The sequence below is a fragment of the Perognathus longimembris genome, chromosome 10, assembly GCF_023159225.1.
Source record: "Perognathus longimembris pacificus isolate PPM17 chromosome 10, ASM2315922v1, whole genome shotgun sequence".
In the NCBI taxonomy this organism is placed as follows: Eukaryota; Metazoa; Chordata; class Mammalia; order Rodentia; family Heteromyidae; genus Perognathus; species Perognathus longimembris.
The window spans coordinates 21160328-21183782 of NC_063170.1; the positions used below are offsets into that span (position 1 = coordinate 21160328).

Genomic DNA, 23455 nt, shown 5'->3' on the forward strand with positions numbered 1-23455 from the left:
TAGTGGTATCCCCATGGGCTCCACTGCTAGCAGACCAGCACCCTCCCCCCCATTTCACTGCCCCTTCTGGGCCACCATGTTGTCTCTGTGTGGCTTCTTTCCAGCCATACTGCATGAAGCAGCTTCCTAAAAGCCACGTTCCCTTCTTTAGAGAAAGAACTGCATTTCTTTTAAGCTGATGACATATTTCTTAATTCCATTTGCAGTTAGCTGCAACGACATGACATTACAAACAGAAGTGTTTAAGTCATAGGTGAAGTATAGTGAAGTGTTTGGAAATGTCCTTTTAAAAAGAAATGTCTTTCCCCTCAGTTTCTCTTTGCTCAGAACTTGAATGTGGTGGTTGGAGCTCTAGCAATCAATTTGGACCATGAGAACAGGGTCCTTAAAAAATATTCTTCTAGTCTCTTGGAGGTAATGGAACAGTGATGTGAAAACAGATTAAGTCCTTGACAAGATGGTTTTAAATGATTGGCTCTTTTCTCTAAACACTTACATTTCTGTCTTCTGTAGGCCACTATTTTCAGTCACACCTGATATGAATGCTCACAAGTAATCTCTCTGTGTCAGCTCCTGGAATAGCTTTTCATCATTCCTAAGTTCTGAGCTCTTCCTGTGGCTGTCCAAACCTCTCCTCTGCGAGGACAGACCTCTCACTTTCCCCCAAACAAGCTCTCCATTCCACATCAGGGGCTCCATCTGGGCACCTGCGCCCTGTCTTGCCTTTCTCTTCAGTGTCTCTGCCCTGTGCTGGGGCTGGTGTGGTACCATTCCTCGGCTCAGGGTTCCTCTCCCATCTTCTTGTCCAGCCTTGGAGCTCTGTACAGGGGTGGTGCTCTGCTAGTTTCACAGAACAACATCAGGCATGCTGGTGACAGTGACAAACCCTGGTCTTGTGGTCCTTCCTTCCTTCCTTCCTTCCTTCTTTCCTTCCTTGTTGTAAGGGTGATGAACAGTGGGATTGGTAATGAGTACATTTCTTTTGAACACTACTACCCCTCTCTGGCTTTCCCCTCCTTACTCCCCCTCTCCCCAAGTTGTAAAGTTCAACATACTGTCTAGTGAGTATCACTGTTGCATTAGTTCATCCTTTGTCCTGCTGTTTCTGTGATTTCCTTTCCCTTCCATTGATCAGAAAAATGTATATACAAGACAATGGGTATAGAAAACTAAAACAGAAAAAAAACATAGAAATAACTGCATACAGGACATAGTAAGAACTTCTTATTACCAATTCTTGGAGTTCATTTTGATACACTTCATTATATATGGTCTTGTAAGCACTTAGCGATTGGGCTACTGTGATCTCCTGCTAAGAATATCAGAGACATATTCTAGTTATTACAAATGAGTGAAACCATGCAACCTACATTTCAATGGGTCTAGCTTGCTTTGCTTAATATAATTTTTTCCAGGTCTTTCTATTTTCTTATGAATGGGGTGATGTCATTCTTTCTGGTGGAAGCATAGAATTCTATTGTGTATATATAACACATTTTCTTGATCCATTCATCTACTGAGAGGCATCTGAGTTGGTTCCATATCTTAGCTATGGTAAATAATGCTACAATAAACTTGCTTGTGCTGGTAGGTTTAGTATGTGCTTGTTTGTAGTCACACTCCCATATTAAGAGAGTATCTGAATCCAACCAAGCCACAAGGAAAGCTGGCTACCACAAGGCAATCAAGGCTTCATCAAGAGACTGAATAGCAGACACAGAAGAGACACAAGGACATTATGACAAGGTCCAGTGGTAGGCCAGACCTGGGGCTACTGGTGCTCACCTCAGACTCCAAAGCTCAGGGAAGGAAAGCAAGTAAAGAGGCAGGGCCAGGCATGGAGGGGAGAAGGGCTTTGCCAATATGTCTGGAGGATTGTGGATAACAAAGTAACAAGCAATAAGTATAGCCAGGGGAGACCTCTATCCCTTTGCCTTTCTGCTTGCCTTCAAGGGCCTGGGGGAATGGGGCTCTAGGCTAGAGGTACTGGGCCCAAGGTACTAGCCTTTCTCTCTGCTCTAGCCCATGGTACTGTCCTACCTGCTGGTCAGAGGATGGCCTCAGGCATGCCCTCAGACCTGCTATCCAGGCAATGTGAAGCACTTAATCTCCAGAACCCGAAGAATTCATTTGTGCTCCTACAAGGTACCCAGGGTATGGTGGCTTGTTGCGGCAGCCTGAGCAGTAGATCCCAGGCTTAACCTCTATCAGGCTTACTCAGGGACACTGCTGGAGCCACCGTTTCCATCAAGTCCTTGGAGGGCTCCCACCCTGGCAGGGCTTCCGGGGCATCACAGGGACCTGATGGGAGCCAGGCTCACTCTGTCTGTGAAATGCTGCCCTCTTTGCCTCTTGAGCTTACTACCCTTCACTCGCTTGGCAGCAAAACCCCAGATTCTCTGAAGGAGAAAAAAAATCTATGCTCTTCTCCCAGAACCAGTTGGAGGGGTCTGGAAGGGGATGCTCTGCCCCTTTGCTCTGGAGGACATAGGCCCGGGGTCTGGCCAGTTCACCTAGGTAGCCTATGAGCAATTTGGGATAGACAAAGAATTCATATTTGTTCACTCTGACTAACATTTAGTCCTACTACCCCAGTCAGAAGATGAGAAGAACTATTAGCAGGGAGAGGGGAGACCCATGGAGTGTGAAGAACACTTCCTCCTTACTGTGTGGGCCTCTGAAGTGTTGTGCCTACAATGTATGCTCTTCCCGAGTGACATCCTCTCTCCTGTAGGACTGGCATGGCGTGGATGTGTCATGAGTACTTAGCACACAGAGTGGAAAGGAGTTTGAGGGCATGTGTGTCTGTCCAGGGAGGGCATGGGTCTCTGTCCACTGCTGTCCCAAGGTTGGAAGGGATGCCAGAGAACAAGACTGTACTTCCTCCACTTTCTGGGTGGGCTTCTCTGCAGCCTTTTGGGGGCTGTAGGACAGACCTGGGAGCCACCCAGACCCTGCCTCTAGCCTGGGCTCCTAGTATGAGCAAAAGCCTTAACTTTTCTGAGGCTGTGTCCTTACTGTAAACTGGGGATGAAAACACTCTTATTTCCTCCACTGGGCTGTCATGTGAGCAAACAGAGCACTGAGCCCAGGGTGGCATCTGTGTGGGTCCCACCTAGTGGAGAAGCACGCCCTGCTTTACCTCACCTCTTAGGTTTCTGGTACACAGAGGTAGCGGCCAACTTGCCATTTAATGACAATGGCCATGGGAAGATGTGGGGCATCTTCCTCTGGGCTCTGGCTGGGGCTGTGCACATCTGGCTGAGTGGTGCATCTGTGCACTTCTGCTGGCATAGGTAGTGCTGGTAAGGTCATCTGCAGGATTCTTTTTTTAATCAGGTCAATGACTGAAAAACAGCACTGACATTCTCATTACAACTAGCATACCTCTTCTTGCTCTTGTCAACCTAAAGTGGCCTGACAGCACTCAGGCACTCTGGAAGACCTCAAGGCTGTGGAGAAGCTCTGTGTGGTCTTGTGCACTGCATTCTTCAGTGGCTGGGAAAAGTGGTGGGCAAGGAGGGAAAGGGGCCTGGGAGCCAGGGCCCAAGGGCTGCTCCAATATGCAGAAGGGTGAGGGTAGGGAACTCAGTACTGGGGACTCCTGCAGTGGGTGCCATGGGTCCTTGCTGTGGAGGAGAGTATGCTCATCACTTGTCAGCACACAGCAGATCCCAGAGTGTGGTGCATGGGCCAGGGGCTTCCTGCCACAAGAACACATGCTGCTGGGGACAGATCATGCATGTGTGTGGGAAGCAGCACTGAGATCCGGGTGACAGCCAGGGGCCAAATAGATCTAGCAGTGTCGGTGCTGCTCCAGAGCTGACTTCAGGCAGCCACCTGGACCTTGGAGCTAGAACTTGATCTGGAAGAAGGGTTGTCAGCTTTGGGGCCTGGAGAGTAAAGGCCTTGCCCACACCTGTCTGTATTGTGCCACGCCCCAGGGTCAGAGGGAGCAGTGGCCAAGAGAAGTTGGAATTAGCTACATGTCTTCCACTCCTATGCCAGATACTGCAGAGGCGTAGAAGGACCAGGTGGTGTTCACTGAAAATGGGAGGGTAAACAGCAGTCTAGACACTTGGGTCCTCAAAATCCTCTTTTCAGAGCAGCATGGACTTTTCCAGAGGACTTGTAAGGATCACAAGTCATCTTTGCCTTCTCAAGAGATGAGATGTAAAGGGGTAAATAAAGCAGGGCTGAGGCAGAGGGAAAGAACAGGGGTCTTCAGTCAGGTTCAGGTCCTAGCCCTGCACCTGCCGGTTGGAGTCTGTGGACAGACCTCTCATCCTCTTGGAGCAGAGGCTCCCATTAAATCCCAGTGCACACGATTGCTTGTGCAGATGAGATGGGCCGAGGATGTGACAGCTCTGAAGCATGAAAGGGCTCTGCAAATGTTAGTTATTATGAGCAAAGATGAAACGCCTCAGACACAAACAACAAGCTGACATAAAATAAGCCTGCTTTGTACAAGACTTTCCAAGAAAGCATGATAATCTTGATAACAATAATCATAGTAATTATAATAATAACCCTTTCTATCTAAGGAGCTGCTCTGGATTGCTGAGTTTTCCTCCATCTCTAATCTTGGAGGCCAAGTGAAGTGTGAGAGCTACCCCCACCCCACAATTCTCCAGCTGCAGGCAGACTCCATCGGCCCCACCCTGCTCCATGGGCTGCACTTCTCTCTGTTCCCACCAGAGGGCGGGAGAGCACAGGCAAAGGGAGAGAAACTCATTCAACCAGAGACCAGACCAAGGCCAGAAACACAGGTTGCTGACTAGAACTCAAGGAGAAGAGATTGGGCATCCAGAAACTGCCAGATTAGCAGGCCCAAGCCTTCACATCTGAGGAAGCACTTATATTCTCTCTAAACAGACAGCTGGCAATGGGGCTCACAACAGTGGGTGGCAGTGGGAAAAGGGCCCATCCCATCCCATCTCCACAGGGGGCCACCCTAACTGTGGCTTTGAGCTGATGGAGAAATGTTAGGACCATCACACCAGGGGCACTTGAGGCATTAGTGAGGTTTTCTTTTTCTTTTTGGCTAGTAACTGGGCTGGAACAGGCATTTCATGGCTGAGGGTCAAGAGTGCATATGTTTGGGGGCTGGGGATATGGCCTAGTGGCAAGAGTGCTTGCCTTGTATACATGAGGCCCTGGGTTCGATTCCTCAGCACCACATATACAGAAAACGGCCAGAAGTGGCGCTGTGGCTCAAGTGCTAGACTTGAGCAAGAAGAAGCCAGGGACAGTGCTCAGGCCCTGAGTCCAAGGACCAGGACTGGCCAAAAAAAAAAAAAAAAAAAAAAAAAGAGTGCATATTTTTGGGACTCTGAACAAGACCGGAGCCTTGAGTGCACTGTCAGTTCACAAGGGGGCAATGGGCCCATTAGGTCCACCATTTCCTATAGATGGGGGAACATTCCTGTTTCTCCAGAAAGATCCTGCAGTAGAACTGAGGATGAGACACTGTTCTTAACTTTGTTTTTCCTTGCCTTTCAAACTCATGGTCCCTCCAGCTCCTTCTACCTGCCCTCTACACACCCCTGTACCTCTAGGACACCCACCTATCAGCTTACTTTATGCATTCACCAATTGCACCATCCCCACCATGATATCATCTTCATCAGCCACCTGGTTCATCCATCACTTATTTCCATATCCACCCACTGCCTTTCTCTCCTTCCAGGGCATCTATCTATCCTTTAAATTATTCATTCATTCCTCTTTGATCTCCTCTGGGTACTGCCCATTCATCTTCCTGTTTACCAGCTGAGCTCTTCATCCACCCATCTGCTCACTTATCAGCTCATCCCTTCATCATCTATCCATCTACTCCATTGAAAACCTTCTTTGTGGAAGACATTGGAATAGACTCTTAGCCTTATGAATTTCTACATTTGGCTGAAAGGGAACACTCTGAATCTCCCCATGGTTACCAGTCAGTGCTCTAGACATGGGGGAGAGGAATGGCTTCTTCCCCTTCCTCTCCCTCTGCTCCATGGATGCAGCTTTGGTGGGGTCCTGTGGCTGTGTTATACATGGGTTTCCTGAGACCTCCATCCAGCTCCAGAAGGAGTTCCACTTCCTAGACTCATCCAGGTTTATTTGAAGCCCTGAGAGAACGTTCCCTGCGTTAGGCCAGCTGCCTCCTGTGAAGGGGAGAAGGCCTGGTCTTTTGATGCCAACTTTCTTAAGAGTTATATCCTTCTTCAGAAGCCTGGGGGCCTTCCAGTGGGAAATAGCTTCTTCCCGGCTTACTATGTGTTTCTGAGAAGGACTGGGACTGACAGTGGCTGGAGTGATCTGAGGCCCTGTGCCAGGTTTCCACATCCAACATCAAGAAGCTTTCACTCAGAAGCAACTGGCAGTCCTGAAGTTTGTGTGGCTTCCCACCTTTGACCTGAATTGAGAGGAAGTACCCAGGGCCAAAGCTTCACCACAGGCCTGCTGAGCCCCTCTTAGGGCTGGGTTCAGGGACAAGGTAGCCAGCAGGAACTGGACCTGCTACCCCAAAGGAGGCACCATTCACCACAGTGCATACTGTAGACCAGGAAGGGCTCTTGATGGTTGGCTACAGAGTGAGATCTGTGGCTAGGGAGAGCGGGTATATGGATGGGGAGGTGGGACTATGTCTGAGAAGGGCAGTCACAGAGTGGCTGTGCTTAGAAGTCTGGGAAGAAACTGGTCTTCTCTGAGAACTCTTGAGGAGGTGAGGATGAAAGGCAGATGGACTAACTCAAGGCCAAGCTGAGGGCCTTAATAGTGGTCCTTGGAGGTGCCAGGTGTACCTCCAGCCACCCGTGGGGCATGAGGACAATGGGGAAGCTTGGAGGTACCCTAAGAAATTAAGTAAGGACAGCCCCTTCTGCCTGTACACACCTGCATCCCTACCAGGATGCTGGTCACAGGAGTGAACTTGAGCACTGTGGGGAGTTCTGATGGTGTGCAAATTCTTCCTCGTGGAGCCTCACAGAGCAAATGCTGAACCTCCAGAGTTTGAAGCCTGGGATCCTTGCTCTCTCCCTGTGTTTCCCAGGCCCATTGTCTGCTGCATATTGGTGTGGTAAATGGGGGCAGTCAGCCCACAGCTCCTGAGCAACACTCACCAGTGTAGAACGGGCACATGGTCCTGGGGGGAGGTTAGAGGGTAGGCCAGTGAAGAGGTGTCCCACATGAAGGACAGAGACACAAACATCAGAGTAGAGGTCCACTCCTTTCCATTAAAGAAAATTAGACTGTCTTGGGCCCTTGTGGGCAGCAAATGTCACTAAGGCCTTTGACTACCTCAGGTTCCTAAGTATGATGTGAGAATGTCATGTCAACCTTTGGGACAACCTCATGTGGCACTGCTTGCTATCCTTATTTTCCTTAGCTGGTCCAGATATGCTAGTCATACTCCCAAGCCTCCCTCCTAGAGATAACACCTGAGCCACCAGCACTGAGCTAGGCAGTCACAAATCAGCTTGAAGGTGACCAGGACAGAAGCTTCCAAATTCAGGATGCCCTTTCACCTTCCAGCCCCTTTCTTCTGGGCTCATTGTTCTAAGAAAGGAGAAAATAGCTAAAATTGGATAGACTGAATTTCTAAGAAATGAACAAGGGCAGAATAAAATTACCCACAGAGAGCTTGGTCAAAGGGAAAGAAAAGTGATAATGGCCAACTTCATCTCTTCAGAACACAGAGTGACGATGTGAATAGTTTAATTAGGGCTGCCTCAGCTGGCAGATATTTGCAACCCCATTACAGAAGAGAAAAGATGGCTGTTTGAACTTCACACACATGGCGGGTGGGGGCTTGGCTGATTGGTAGCTCTCCCTAGATTGTCCCCTGGCCCTTTCACTGGAGGGTCAGCTCCAGAACCATTCCTCAAAGTGGTAGATGCTGTTTTTGCTTGAAAAACAGCATGTCACCTGCTTCCAGAATTGTGGAAGGCTGGGGCCACTGGCCACACTCCACCTCCAACTAGCTCTTGGGACCTTGATTCTCAGTGTCCCAACTGCACACACAAAAAAGTGTTAGCTAGACTGGTGGTTCTCAAAGAATCTGGCAGGGCCTGGAGGTCTCTGTGGCTCCTCCTGGGAAGTCTATGAGATGAAAACTGTTAACAGTACTAAAATGTCATCTGCCTTTCTGGTGACCTGAATATCTACAGGGATGGTACAAAAGCAGAGATAAAACTTGGGTCCCCTTGCAGGATGCAAGGCAATGGGGAATACTCCCAACAACTAGATGCTGTAGCATCCCAAGCATTTATGGTACAATGAATGCTGGTTTTACTGAGGAAGTAGCAGAAATGAAGAACTTATGTATAGCCACCCTAGACATAGGCCTTCGTGTTCTGTAGGGTGCTGCAATGGTGGTTCTGGCTGCTGGGCCACAGTGCTAGCTGTCCTGCTCCTTTTCATGCGAGACACTGATTTAAACTATGGGCAGACAGACAATGAGAGTACAGATGTGGATCTTTGTGAGACATTTTTTCAAAAAATAAGCTAAGGCAGACAACTGACGTATTTGTTACCCAAACGATAACATTCTTGCTCTTAAGTGGAAACCTAGAATTTTGGAAAACTTTACCACCATTAGCCAACCACGTACATGCCAATACTCACAAGTTTTTCTGATAAGACCAGTGTTGACATTTATACATGTGTGATTTTGATATCACTTGTAGAATCCTGGCAACATTTGGAACCTGCATAAATCAGGTGAACCAGTATTTTCCAAAGGACCAAAATGATGCTGCCAAGCCATACATGGATGAGATCCATTCTAAGTACAAAAAAGACCAATGGACTTTGAGAGAAGAAGACATTCAGAGTCCACAGTGCAACTATCTTTCCAGAACCTGGTGGCTCACGTCTGTAATCCTAGCTACTCAGGAGGCTGAGATCTGAGGACCGCAGTTCAAAGCCAGCCCAGGCAGTTAAGTCCATAAGAGTCTTGTCTACAATTAATCACCAGAAAGCAGGAAGTGGTGCTTTTGCTCAAAGTGGTGGAGAACTAACCTTGAGCATAAAAGCTCAGGGACAATGCCAAGGCCAGAGTTCAAGCTCCATAGCCCCCTCCCCCCCAAACAAAAGAGAGAATCTACTACAAAGCCAGACATGGTGGTGCATACTGTAATCCCAGGTACTGAGGAGACTGAGGAAAGGGATCTCAAGTTCAAGGCCAGCCTGGGCAACTCAATGAGACCCTATCTCAAAATAAAAAGGGGATGGGAATGTTGCTTACTGGTAGAGTACTTGCTAGGCAATTCCAATCACAAGTCCAATTCTCGGTACTGAGGTGAGGGAGGGGAGAGAAAAACTACCATGTATTCAGTTTTGTTTAGTTTTAAGGAATAACTATTCAAAAAAGGCTAGTAAGACATTCCTTCTTACTTCAACTATATATTTATGTGGGAACAAATTTTTCCCTAACCAAAACAACATATTATAACAAATTGAATGCAGGAACACATGAGAGCTGAGTTATTAGGCAAGATTTTAAGGAGATTTGCAAACATATGAGACAATGGTATTCTTTGCAGTAAAATATAGTATTTTTTCATAAAACATTATTTATTCCAACATGTATTACTTTTAAGTAGTTGGATAAAGGCCCATTAAAAATAATTTAATTTGTTGTCAAGATGATGTACAGAGGGGCTACAGTTACATATGTAAGGTAAAGTAATGAGTACATTTCTTGTCAAACTTGTTACCCTCTTCCCTCATTTTTCTTTCACTTTCCCTCCTTCCCTAATCCACCTCCCCCCAAGTTGTACAGTTCATTTCCAACATATTGTCTTGTCAGTAACATTGTTGATTTGGTACACCCTTTCCCATTTTGTTTTTGAATTGGACTCTTTTTTTTTTTTTTTTGGCCAGTCCTGGGGCTTGGACTCAGGGCCTGAGCACTGTCCCTGGCTTCTTCCCGCTCAAGGCTAGCACTCTGCCACTTGAGCCACAGCGCCGCTTCTGGCCATTTTCTGTATATGTGGTGCTGGGGAATCGAACCTAGGGCCTCGTGTATCCGAGGCAGGCACTCTTGCCACTAGGCTATATCCCCAGCCCCCTTGAATTGGACTCTTGATATGATACCTAGTCTGGTCTTGAACTCCTCTGCTCAAGTGATTCTCCCACATCAGTCTCCCAAGCAGCTGGTACTATAGACACATGCCACTGTGTTCATCAATTATTACCATCATAGTTATTGTTAAGTGGAGAAATATTATTTTTTAAAATTCTGGCATGAAGCTGGGTGCTGGTGGCCCACACTTGTATCCTACTAGTTAGGAGGCTGAACTCTGAGAATCAAGGTTCAAAGAGAGCGAGGGCAGGAAAGTTTGTGAAACTCTTGTCTTCGCTAAACTAACAAAAAAGCTGGAAATGGAGCTGTGAATCAAGTGGTATAGTGCTAGCTTTGAACTAAAAGAAGCTCAGGGACAGCACCCCAAGTCCCAAGTTCAAGCCACAGGACCAGCACACAACTCAAAAAAAAATTTCTGCATATCTCACAAATACAAGATGCCTACTGAGGTAGGCAATAAATTTTAGGAGCATCAGCCAAAAAGTTTGAGAACTAGTAGACTATTCTTTCTACAACATCATTCCTGAGTATCTTCAAAATGTCTACAAAGGTCCTACGTCAGCTGATGACTAATACTTGGTTTTCTTAGACACACTGTTTTTATTTTATAAATGTCATATTCCTATGGTAAATGAAAGTGCTGCATTCTAAATGGGGATATTCCAACTAGAAGATAGCTACAGTAACTACAGTGAGAGCAGAGTAGTGGCCTGGGCAGGCTCTCTGTCTGGAAACTTCTGCCTCTATCAACAAGGGAGGTGAGCTCCCAGACCAGCCCTAGGCTCTCTCCTGCAGGCTCTGGCACAGGCTTGAGGGCAGGGAGGAGTCACTGACCCTACTCATTGGCCACCATCCCATTTCACCCTGAGAGGTTCAGGGCCCTTCAACTGGATTTTTTTTCTTTTTGAAAAAGGTTATAGGTAGAAAGGCTGTCAGGACTGGGATGAAGAGGCAGCTCCAGCCCAGGCGGCCAGGGAACCTATGCTGTGGCTTCCTCAGTGTCTACTGTAAGCCTGAGATCCAGGAGACAGGCAGACAGGCAAACAAGCCTATTGTATACCCTGGTCAAGAAGGAGCTCTAGGAGAGAACAGGTGAGTGCTTGCTGTGGGCTTTTTTCATGTTTGTGATAACATTAATATGTGATAATGGTATTATATTCTCCACTTTCTATGAGAGAGAGAGAGAGACAGAGATGCAAACATGCAGGTGGGTTATAAGATTTGCCTGAGGTTGCTCAGTGGGTAGGGATTTGAACTCTGAGCTGTGGCTTCAGCTCCCCCAGTCACTGCACAGACTGCACCCCTCTGTGCTCTGACCACCTCACTTTCCCAAGCTGGTGTGCAGCCTGTCAACTCCATTTCCCAGTGGGCAGGTCCTTTGAAGGAAAGGCTGGAACCTAGAGGCTCTCTTGCTGCCACCACCTGCTCTCCTCAGCAGTATCCCTAAAGGAACAGAGCTCCCAGAAGGCATGGCTGATGCCCCACCCTGGGGATCCAGCGTTAGTGTGTTTATGCCGGCAGTGTTTACATGAAGCAGGTGGGGTGGCGACAGGTGTAAAAAACAAGGTGACGAATATTCCCATCAACTAAAACACAGTCAAGGCAGAGTAGTGCCTCTGGCTGGGCACCAGCTGGGCCAGATAAAGAGGTCCCAGAGGACTTCCCAGGGTGGGGTAAGGGGCAGAAGGCACAGGGTCTGGGGCTGCATGCCAGCTTCCAGGGGCACCTGTCTGCAGTGTTAGTGTCACACAGGGGCAGGGGAGGGACAGGCTGCATGCTACAGGACCTGAAGCCAGCTCAGGGGTGGGTGGATGGGAACTGGTTCAGTCTGGATGTTGAGAGCTTTCTAGGGGGCCCCCCCTCCCTTTCCACCTAGCCTCTGCCATCATCTTCCACTGACTGAGTGAATGTGTTCGGGCTGAGATATGGCAGGTAAGGGTGGTGGTGGAGCCTCTGTCCTCTTCTCAGGCTCCTGAAATGAAAGCCAAGGGCAGCAATGGGTTGGTTCTTTTCCCAGTTTTTGGGGTGTACCTTGGCTAATTGTAGGGCTACAAGTGCTACCTAGCTCAGGTTCCATTCCTCTCCAGTGTCTCATCCTCTCTGTCCCTGCCACCCCTTTCCCAAGCAGCCATGGGGCACCTTTGCTGGATAAAGGGTTCCTTCCTCCAGATTATGTGACTCAGCAGGGGAAGGCCACTGGGTTTCAGCCCTTGCCGGGCCCCTACACTGAGAGCTCTTCTGCAAGCCAACCACTGCCCTTTAACGAGGTTGATGTTCAGGAAATGTCAGTATAAAGTGTGCGGCTTCTGGGCCAAATCTGGGGACATAAGTTATTTTTATTCATCACACTAAACTTTTTTATTTGATGATAAATCCCTAGGGAGTAGTGTATAGCAAAAGACAGAAGAAATTAGTTGTCCACGAGTCACTATGTAGAAGAGACCCATCCATCTATCAAGAGCCCCTACACTGGATTAAATGAGCAAGGAATAATTTTCTACTTGCTATTGAACCAGAAGACATTTGTGAGTTTTTTGTTATAGCAGCTAGTGGTACCTATACTAACATATCCTGCTACTGGCCTATCTCTCCTGTTTCCTGTATGACATCTGGCCTCTGTGTAGCCATAGATAAAGGTATGGTCTGTCTTCCACTGCCTCATCAAGTAACAGTCCTCTCAAAGATTGTAAGCTGGTGAGGAATACATACAGGTAAGTTTCCTAGAGTCTTAAAGAATTTTATGCTATGCCATCTACTCGCCCCTCCAAAAGAGGAGCCATGCCCAAGCTTCAGCTACTCACTACCTACTACCTACTACCTGCTACCTACTACCACAGAACATTGTGGCGCTTAGTAGGCACTCAGTAAATGATTGTTAAATTCCTGCTGTTGTATACCATGAATAAAATTCACTCAGTATCTTTTATTTCCTTATTTTGCTTAAAATTATTTTCAAATGAATGGAAATTTATGGTATAACCACTAAGTTTATGAGTATACATATTGATGTGGCTTGATCCAGGGCCTTGTGCATGATGGAGACTTCTGCTGAGATGGGGTAAGACAGTATGGTGAATGAAGGGAAGCTCGGCCAGATGCCTCAGTGGTTGATTAGGAGCCACATGGGTAGGTAAAGTCATGTGGAAATGTTGAAAGTAGGGGGAGAGTAAGGATATGCGGTTTGTGGAAAATGCCATAATCTGGCCTCATAAGATCTGGGTGAGTCACTGCCACTGTGTGGCTTGGTTTCCTCCACTGTAAACAGCAGTGTTCTCTGTACCATGTATTCCTCCCAGGTGGTGGTGGGGATCCAGGACCTGGGGAGTGAGCTCTCTAGATTGACATGCATCACTGTGTGTGTGTATGTGTGTGTGTGTGTGTGTGTGCGTGTGTGTATGTGTGTGCACATGTGCTGATCAGTGTCAGTAGTATGAAGAACAATTATGGTCATCTTCCTGGGCTGGCTGGCTTCCCTCTCTACCTCCATACCAAAAGGCACTAGGCAGTCCCTCTCAGAATTATGGAAGGGGAGGACAGGCCTTCTCTATCTGGTGAGCCTTGGGAGCTGGAAAAAAGGAAGTTCTTTGGAGGGAGTGCCCACCCCCTAAGCAGGGAGAGGCCAGGGTGCAGACATGCCCAGGGATCAGTCCAGGTAAGAGCTGTGTCCAGAGAATGATCTCAAGGTGGCCTATGCTGGACTAAAGCTGGATCTTAGCCCTCCAAGGACAAGGTTCTCCTCCCAAGAGTGGTTCCATTGATCCCAGTGAAGGCTCAGCAGGCTCCAAGGACTTCAGCTCCCCTGTGGTCCCTAGCCTTTGCCCAGCTGACAGTCCACATTGTGCCAAGATGGGGGTGGGGGAAGAAGGCATGCTGCTCTTTTCACTCTCTTGCCTGGCCAGTGGTAGGCAGTGCCTTTAAAGTCCTGCTTTCTGTTTCAATTGGGAATTTTGCTCAGAGAACCAGTATAATCAGTTTGCAATTTAAAATGCCACCCAATTCTCTCCCAGTTTCCCCTCCCCAACCTCTCTTAAAATGTCATCTTAATTAGGTAGAGCCTGGCTTCATGTCTTCTGAATTTCCCTACGACCTCTCCCTACTTATATTTAGTTTTATCCTCTGCCTAGGGTGGAGGACTAGACTGTGGATCAACAGTTGGGGCAGATCATCTCTGCTTCTGAAGGCTGGAGAGGCAAGAAGAGGCCAAGAAGCTTGGCTGTGAAGGTCACTTCATTTCATTCATACATTTTCTGGACCTGCCTTTTGCTGAGAGGCTATGCTAGGGCTTGTGAGAAAAGCCTGAAGAAGCTGGGCTGGGCTGTCCAGATGTCCTGTCCTTTCCCCAGTCCACTCCTTGTCCTCACTACGCTTGCCACTTATTTACTTACCCTTTCAACAATAAGGGAACAAGTAGCTTTAGCATGGATCTCTCTGGCCTGAGTCCTTTTGGAGATGTTGATCCCCAACTTCATTTGACCCTCAACGAGTATGTCAGAGAAGGTCCCTGTTATTGTTTAGTTTATGTTCCTCTGAAGTTCCTATGCTGTTGTACCTATCTAAACCCCAGTACCACAGAATGTGATAGTATTCAGAGACAAAGTCTTTAAAGAAGTGATTAAGGTGAAATGAAGTCATCAGGGTCCAATACGAACTAGGATCCTTTCACAATGAAATCAGGACACAGATTCATATAAAGGGAAGATTATATGAAAACACAGGGAGAAGATAGCCATCACATTCTAGAAGGGAAGTCTCAGGAGACACCAGCCCTGCTGCCATCTTGATATTAGACTTACGGTTTCCACAAGTACAAGAAAATACATTCCTGTTGTTTAAGCTACACAGTTGGTAACACTTTGTTCAGGCAGCCCTAGCAGACTAATGTAGGCTCCCAAAGTTGTTCTCTTCATCACCCTGAACTCTACCTAAAGGCTGTGTAGGGTCTGGGTCCGGCCTCTCCTGGGTTTACACAGAGCTACTCTTTTTCTCACCATTCAGCCATGCGGCTCCTTTCTAGGCTCTGCACACACATACCAATCTCAGTTCCCAATCTAGGCCCCAGATGATGCTCAGGGCCTTTGCCCTGGCTCCTCCTACACTTCCTGTCTATATGATTGGTTCCTTCTTATTTTTCCTATCTCAATCTAAAAGAAAAAAAACAACCCCAAAACAAGAAAAGGCTTTTCTACAACCCATCCCTGTAATCTAAAGCAAACATTTCTGTTATTCTTACCCCAAGTGTTTTTCTCTAATGGTACCTATGACCATGTATAATTAGACAGGTTTCTTTTTTTGTTCACTGTTTCTCCTCCCAGGGAGATGGTGAGCTCAGTGAAGACAGAGCTCACATCTTGACTATTTTGTTCAGTTACAGGGTGCTACTTGTGGAATGAATGCATTCCAGGCCATAGGCCAAGATGAGTGCCAGATGCCATCTCCTTAGAAGGCCCAGCAGTGCCAGGGTGAGCTGAAGGGAGGGAGGGTTAGGAAGCAAAGGGAGGACCACCCAGACCTCATTCTCAAGGCCTCTGCTCACTGCAACAGGAAATCTAGGGGAGCTTGGTTATGTGGCAGACTGGCCATGAGGGGAGCCAGAATATCACAGACAGGACAGTTAACCCGGCCTATCCTATGCCTTCTGAGTTCCTAGAAAAAAGTGTGCATTGTGGCCCAGCATATGTGGCAGGGCCCTCCCTTGACACCTGCCTGTAAAGTGCATAGTGGCATAACCACAAAGGTGGAGCCCAAATGTCTGGTGCAGGCAAGGTCACCAGCTCTGTCAGGGACAGTGGCAGTGGTGGTCAGGACAGCACGAGACTGAGTCATGCATAATCCAGGGTTGTCTGCAGGGGTAGAGGCATTCATTTCTCTGTCTTAATTTCAAACCCTTTAAGTATTTTTCCTAACTAGTTGTCTGGTTTGGAATACTGCAACTGAAAAGAAAGTACATGAATGGGAAACTAGAGAAGGTATGGTGGTACACCCTGTAATCTCATCACTGGAGAAGTTAAGATTAGAGAGTCTCAAATTCCAGGATAGCCTGGGCTGTCCTTGTCTCAAATCACTCTGCCCAACTCTTACATAAAATGGAACTTACAAAGTTACCTTTGAGCCCAATTGTGAAATTATGTCTACATGAACCCCTTATCTCTTTAGGCACCATGCCAGCTCCTCCCCAAATTAAAATGTGATGTTAAATTCAGTATATTGGATATATCCCTTGTTTTGAACAGGGGAACAATTTTCATGGGCAGACAGTGTCTTCTGGACCCAATGAGTGAATGGTAAACCACATTTTACAAGTACTAGCTGGAAGAGGAATCTGCAGTCTGCCTGCCAGGATGGCCTTAGGTCTTGATCAGTACTAGAGATAAGATTGGGATTTGGGACAGGGACTTCAGCAAGCAGTGAAGGACTTGAACACCCAAGCTGAGCCAAAGCTGCTGAGAATCCAGGTAATCAGAGACAAGGGGATCAGTGAAGTGGGGCTGCAGGATCTCTGCTGTCTGATGAGAGTGTCACCAGCTGTTGCTCTCTGCTCCCCTTTGGTGTTTGTGTTTATAGGCTCTCCCTCTGGGCTCCTATGCTAGGATCCTTCTTATAGTCAGGATCTACCAACAAACCACGTACATAATAGATGCCCAGCAAACATTTTTGAGTGAACTTTGTAAGGAAGATCCAAAAGCATTGAAAGTAGAGGTTAGAAAACTTGGGGTGCAAGAGAGGTGTTCTACCTCTATTGACTATAGAGCAAACTTTAACAACTTCTTTTTGGCCAGGTTCTCTGAAGGAAGGAGCTGTACAGGATAGATCAGAGATGGAAAATGGCTTCTACTTGAGGGCCAGTTCCAGTCAAGTGGCTTGGTAGTGGTTGCCTGGGGCACTGGCTATGCCCAGAGGCCTCTCAGGCCAGGTTCAGTGATGTGGCTCACAAACAGTGAGAGCCAGGGTTACAAGGCCAGCGGGAGCCCAAGCTACTCTTTGCATGGGGTTATCTTGAAGATTTGCTGAGGTCACTGTCAATCTCACTTTGTGCCCCAAGCAGCAAGGTGCAAGTACTTCAAATGTCCTGTGTCAGAAGGGTCCTTCCACTCTGGAGCACAAAACTGCACCCAAGGCTTCACTCAACATCAAGATGCCAGCTGAAGCCGCAGCCCTTCTAGAATGGTTTCTCAATCAATCTTCGCTAAGTCAGGTCTATTCCACAGAAAATAATGGCATTTGTAGAGCCCTTTCTAGTCAATGGAGGGGTGTGATTCCCCGAGCCCACCTGTGTCATGGGGTGTGCTGATGGAGAGTCTCTGCTTTAGCAGTACCTCCCTTCCCCTCCACACCTGGCTCTCCTCTGAATTCCACAATGGACTCTGAATCACACCAACTGGTATTTTGGTGTTTAAGTCCTGAAAACAAGACTGAAGGCTGAAGGTCTGATGCATGCCACCCCACTCCTGGGGTGAGTACAGAGCTGGGCACATTCAAGGCAGAGTGCAATCAAGGGAAGCTGTCCCTGAATTAGCATGGATGGCTAACATCCTTCTCCACTGATGCCTCCCTGACTGGCCTCAAAGGTTCTCATGCAGTCCCAGAGGCAGCTTGCACACATCTGAGTCCAGGCTGGGGAGAGAGACGGCACATATGGGGTGTGTGCTGGCTGTGGCATTCAGGTGGAATTATTTATAGACAGAAAAAAATGTTTTTCCATGAATCATTCAATTAATTATAAAGCAGCTGTTTTTAATAATTTGGAACATGTAAGAAAAGGGAAATGTCAGGGTAAGCCATAAATATAAGGCTGAGGACACAGGTGGGGTGAGGATATCAGGAGTGGGTAATGGGTCCTAACAGCTGGTAGAGAGCAGGCCATGTACAAACACGTTCTGAGTTGCAGCCGTGCATGACCCCAAAGCTGGCACTATTGGCCACAGAAAGATGTTTGGCTTTTTTCCCCAAGTGTGGTAAGAAGATATGGAAAGCTTTAAAGGATGGAAGTTTTAAAAGCACATGCTGACTGCTGTGTGCAGCCAGGCGAGTGGAGGAGCTGGCAATGCAGCCTAGACAGGACAATGGGGAAGCTGCTGCTGTCCACAGAGAGCGAGCAGGAGGATGGAGTTTTAGAGAACATCTGGGTTGGAAGAGGCCTTCCATTGTTAGAAACAGTGATGCCTGTTCTCCTTCATCACACAAGTTGGGAAGCTTGTTGAAGCACAGAGAAGAGGTGCCTAGCTTTGGGTTTCTGGGACACTGGTGGTTTAGCTAGTGGTTCTTAGCAAGGACAGGAATGGGAGCAAACTTGGGCTAGCCAAGACACTGGGGCTTGGTGGGTGGTAGTATAAACCTCTGACGGAGAGGTCACAGTTTGAACTACCAAATGTCCTGGACTTGGGAGAATGGAATACAGCCCTAAGAAGGACAGATGGAAATGGTGTGAGCTACACACTGTAGGGGCTGTTCACACCCTGTGAGACCAGACACAGGTGCTGCTGCCTGATGTCTCCATGGAAGGACCTAGGATAGGACCTGAGGCTTGGGGCACTCAGGGCCCCAGAGCTCCCTGCCCACACCTGTATATCAATCAGTAGCACTGAGAGAAGTACCTGTTTTTGGGAACCAGGCTTGGTATCCTCTCAGATTTCAGTATCTTCATCTGTGAAGTGGGATGGGACTAATGCATACCTTTTGGCACTATTAGGAGTCTAAAATAATTTGTGTAGTCAAGTGCTAGGAATGCCGGATGCCTCCTAGTAAAAGTAGGCTATAACAGTTTACTAATTACCTACATCAAGAACTCCACAGCTGAACCTCTCAACCAAGAATTGGAAGGAAAGTATAATAAAGCACAAGCCAGGATCTGGTTAAAAACAATTCACCAAAACTAGAAAGCACAACCCCTAAATTAAAAATCCAATCTCCTACCATACATACATATACCAAAATAATATAAAAAACATCATCAGCTTCTGTGACAAGTATTTAGATTATCAACCAAGAAAACACTATCTTGTACCTCTTTATACCTGGTCATTCAATTCTCAGCAGGGGAGAGGTCCAAAGGCACAGAGCTGGAAGCTAGGGTTTGAGCCAAGACCTTTCCAATCCCTCATCCCATTCTCGAGTAAATCAAAGCCATCATGAAATACGTACTGAGGTGCATCACATGGCTTATCAATATTTGTGGGTGTTGGTAGTTCAAATGGCAGCAGCCCCAAGGCCCCAGGAAAACCCAGGTACCATCAAGACCCACCAAAACTCTGTCAAGTGCTCCAGCCACAGCAGAACAGGAGTCTGATTTTCAGATATTTGTATAAAACTCATATTTTAAAAAGTGTTTGTGTATGTTTGTGTACATGTGTACACGTATGAGAATGCTTTCTTGATCTACTGTCCAGGCTGGCCTTGAACTCTTCACCTGCCTCAGTCTCCCAAGTAGCAGGCGCTGTGGGAGCATACCACCTTGCTCAGCTAAAAGTCTTCATATTGCTTCTCTGGGATAAGCTAAGCAAGAACCAACACAAGCAGCATACGGTCTGGAGAGCAAGTATTCTGCCCAGTGAGGAAGCTGGAGGTGAGTGACACTGGATTTTAATTCTGACTGCTGCCAACTGTGCAATCTTCCTAAACTGCAAGACCCCAATTTTAAACAACCAAACTTTGGAGGGCCTTAGGATGGTAAAGGAATGACAAGCCATCGAATACAGGACCTGGGGCCTGTTAAGTAGTCAGAGGGTGCTGGCTGTTTTTGTGCCACCCTGTAAAAGGCCAAGGGTGACTTAAGAGTAGACACCCTTTAATGAAAGCTCTGTATGTTATGACCACTATCTGGTGCTTTGGGTTACGTGAGAATTACTTTTCTTGGAGGCCTCAGCTGGCAGCTTACATGCCCAGACCCAGTAGGTCTTTAACCCCTTTGGGATTAGAGAGGCCTCTTTGGGATGTGATGAAAGCATGAACTTCTCTCCGAGGAGATAAGGCACAGTCACACACACGTACACACAACCATATGCAGGAACTACACATGCAGCTATGCTTGGGCACACACATGCACACACCCACCCACCCACCTTTCACTTCTGGGCTTGTGGTATCACAATCCCAGGTTAGGACTGCTTGCCCTGACCACTTATAAAATGCAGGTATCTAAAGGGATTCTAAGCTACAAACGGCTTTGATCACTTGGGTCAATGCTGCCCTCTAGGCCCCCAGGTAAACTGTGCTGATTTCTCCCAGTGGGCTCATAAACCTGGCCGAGATGCTTGTGTAACGATTTCCAACTCGTTGAAGATGCCATTTCCCCATCCTCCACTGTGGAAGTGGCTCCTCTGTGAGCTGCCCATGCAAATTTAATAATGTTCTGAAACCTTGGCCTGCACAGGCTAAGTGTGCTTCCAGCTCTGAGGCTTCAGCTCTCAGAACCATTCAGTTATTTGATATATTGAGTCAACATCTTATTGGAAAAAGTGGTTCAGAAACAGAAAGAAAGGAAAGAAGGAAGGGCTGGAGAGACAAAGAGAAAGGACAGAGAAGTAGAGGCCCTTCGGGTGGAGCTGGGGGCAGGGGCAGGCAGCCCAGTGTACCCTTGGCAATCACAGCTCTGACAGTCACATGCAGCATCACACCAGGCTCTTCTGAAAGGGCTTTTATTTGAGACAATTCTGCATAGCAGATCAGTGGAAGCAGGCCCCTGGGCACTACTGCCCAAAATGGGTTCGCCCTCCCCCCCCCATGAGCGCTTCAGGAAGGAGCAAGAAAAGCTTTTCTTCTTCAGTACAGGCCCAAGGAGAACAGATAACATGATGCCAGAGTTGAGGGCTTTACCTGGAGAGAGAAGCTGAGAAGGCGTACCTGGGTTGCAGGCCCCGAGCCTTGCCTTTGGAGGCAGGTGCTGGCTCTGGAAAATCAGCTGTGTGACTGTGAGGAAGTCATTTTGCTTTCTGAGCCTCCGTTTCCTTACCATATAGGTTTCCTGAACCTTCAATCCTTTTTCTCCTGTCTTTATACTTTCGCCTAATCTGAGTGATACTCCTGCATTTACATTTTTAATGTGTCCCATTTATTGAACTCAAGTTTCCTTTTTTTTTTTTAGTTAAAACAATCTAGGTGCCTGTGCCTCATACTTGTAATCCTAGCTTCTTAGGAGATTGAGATCTGAGGACTGAGATTTGAAGCCAGCCAGAGCATGAAAAACTGGGAGATTCTATCTCCTACTGAGCAGAAAAAATGTCGAACTGAAGGCCTGGCTCAAGTGGTAGAGTGCTAGCCAAGGACAAAAACAGCAGAGCGAGAATTCAAACCACTGTACTGGAACAACAACACAAAGTTAAAAGCTAAAGCTTTAGTGTAATATCTGTACAACTGTTAGGTAGACAGGATTTATTTTTATTTTTTTGAATTCATATAAAAATGAGAATGTCTCTATTAAAATAAAGCCTGCTAGTTGGGGTGCAGAAGAAATAGAATGTCTGGCACAGAGTGTAGTATATATGTGCCCAGCACACAGGACTTGGAACTGTCCTTGCTGTCATCAGGGCCACAGGTAAGGGTAAGCTGGAGGGGTGACGCTGGGGTCTCTGCAGGGATGTCCCCCATGTGACCTTCTAGGCTCTTTCTTGCCAACAGCCTGACTCCACCTTGGTCCCTTTTTACTTCTGTTTAGTCCCCACCTCAGCATTTTACACCATCAACAATTTTGTTGTTGTCTAACTCTAGATAAAGAAGGGAATATAACCCCCCTCCACCCCCAGCCCAGTCTGGCCACACACTCTCCCCCACTTCCCAACTCTCTCTCTTCCAGAGTGTCAAAAACTAGGATTTCTAAGGAGGAGAAAAGCCCTCCATCCAGCACTGCCTGGTTATTTTTCAATTCTGCCCTGCTGACTAACACAGCATTTTCTAATTACAACTCCACCAGGAAGCTTTACAGTTTCATTAAAAAAATCCAGCCAAATTCAAACCTTATCAAAATTCCTACCTTGTAAAAACAAACAAACATACAAGCAAACAAGCCAATCAAACTAAGCAAGTGCTCTGTGCTGTGTCCAACGCAGTGAGACTAGAGACTGTGGGGGTCTAGATTTAGAAACCCAGGTCCACATCCAGAATCTGCACTCACCAGCTAGGCAATGGATGACCTCTGAGCCACAGCGTCTTTTCTTTACTGGAGGTCAAGGTGTTGCTGGCTTGTGAGCCTGTGCAAATGAGGGGCAGCGCAGAGGGCAAATGCTTTCTGATGTGTGGAGTGCCACACAGATATTAGAGCTGAGAATGTTTCCTGGTTTGAGAGGTCACATTTGGGCCTGGCTTTAAATCTCTTCCTGGATACAGAGAACTCATGGGCCTTAAAAACACAAAAACTGGGGCTGGGAATATGGCCTAGTGGTAGAGTGCTTGCCTTGTATACATAAAGCCCTGGATTTGATTCCTCAGCACCAAATAAACAGAAAAAGCCAGAAATGGCGCTGTGGCTCAAGTGGTAGAGTGCTAGCTTTGGGCAAATAGAAGCCAGGGACAGTATTCAGGCCCCGAGTCCAAGCCCCAGGACTAGCAAAAACAAACAAACAACCCCCCCAAACCCACAAAAACTATAATTGGGTAGTTTTAGGTATGTAGGAGATACTTTTAAGTGTTTTAGATAATGTGCATCTTGTAGGATGGAGTCTAGGATGGCTGCCACTTCTAGAGAACTGAGATCCTCTCATCTCATTCCTAGAAGCAATCCTTAGAACCAGCTCACACTCCGATCTGCAGGTCTAGCTTGTTCCCATTGTAGCAGGTATTTAAACCACTTCTGCTGAGTAGGACTGACTCCTTACTTGGGTCCATGAATAACTAAAAGTCGAAGAAAATCTTGCCATATTGTCTCCATTTCTATATCTATCCTTGTTCTAAGCCATTCACTTTTAGGTCATCGCCAAATGAAGGAAGAATATGACTTACCAATAACATCTTTATGACAAGGGCCTGAAAATACCTCTAAGGAACAGCAGAGTTTTACAGGATATACCCCCCCCCACCTCAAATGAGAGCAATTACCTATAATGATGAGGCTGTACGTTGGAGCAGAAGTGGTCATCTCAGGGGAACCAGATTGCTCCCCTCAAGTGATGACAAGTGTTAACAACTCCTCTGGAACTCTCTGAGAACCAGAAGTGAGGTAAGGACCAACTAGGTCATATCTGTGACTAGAACTGTTAAACTATCTATACCTTTTGCTCAAAGTCCTAATTCTTTGTCTATTTGGATCTAAAGCTCATGTCTGTCCACTGAAGACAGTTGAAGATGTGAAGTACGGTCTTTCCATGAAGACTGTCTATGCCATTTAATAAATCTCTGTTCTCTATTCTTCACCATTATCATCTCTTTATTTGCTATAACATGGGTAAATGGCCA

General features: G+C 47.0%; 1 protein-coding gene and 1 long non-coding RNA gene across 4 annotated transcripts in view; one reads left to right on the forward strand and one right to left on the reverse strand.

Moving 5' to 3' along the window:
• Gnao1 (G protein subunit alpha o1) overlaps positions 1 to 23455 on the reverse strand; it is a 151943-nt gene that overhangs the window by 26920 nt on the left and 101568 nt on the right. The window lies entirely within an intron of this gene.
• Positions 1466 to 22562, forward strand: LOC125358439. Its single transcript, XR_007212304.1, has 3 exons — positions 1466 to 1610; positions 4035 to 4039; positions 22551 to 22562. It is a non-coding gene; the product is annotated as an uncharacterized LOC125358439 (long non-coding RNA).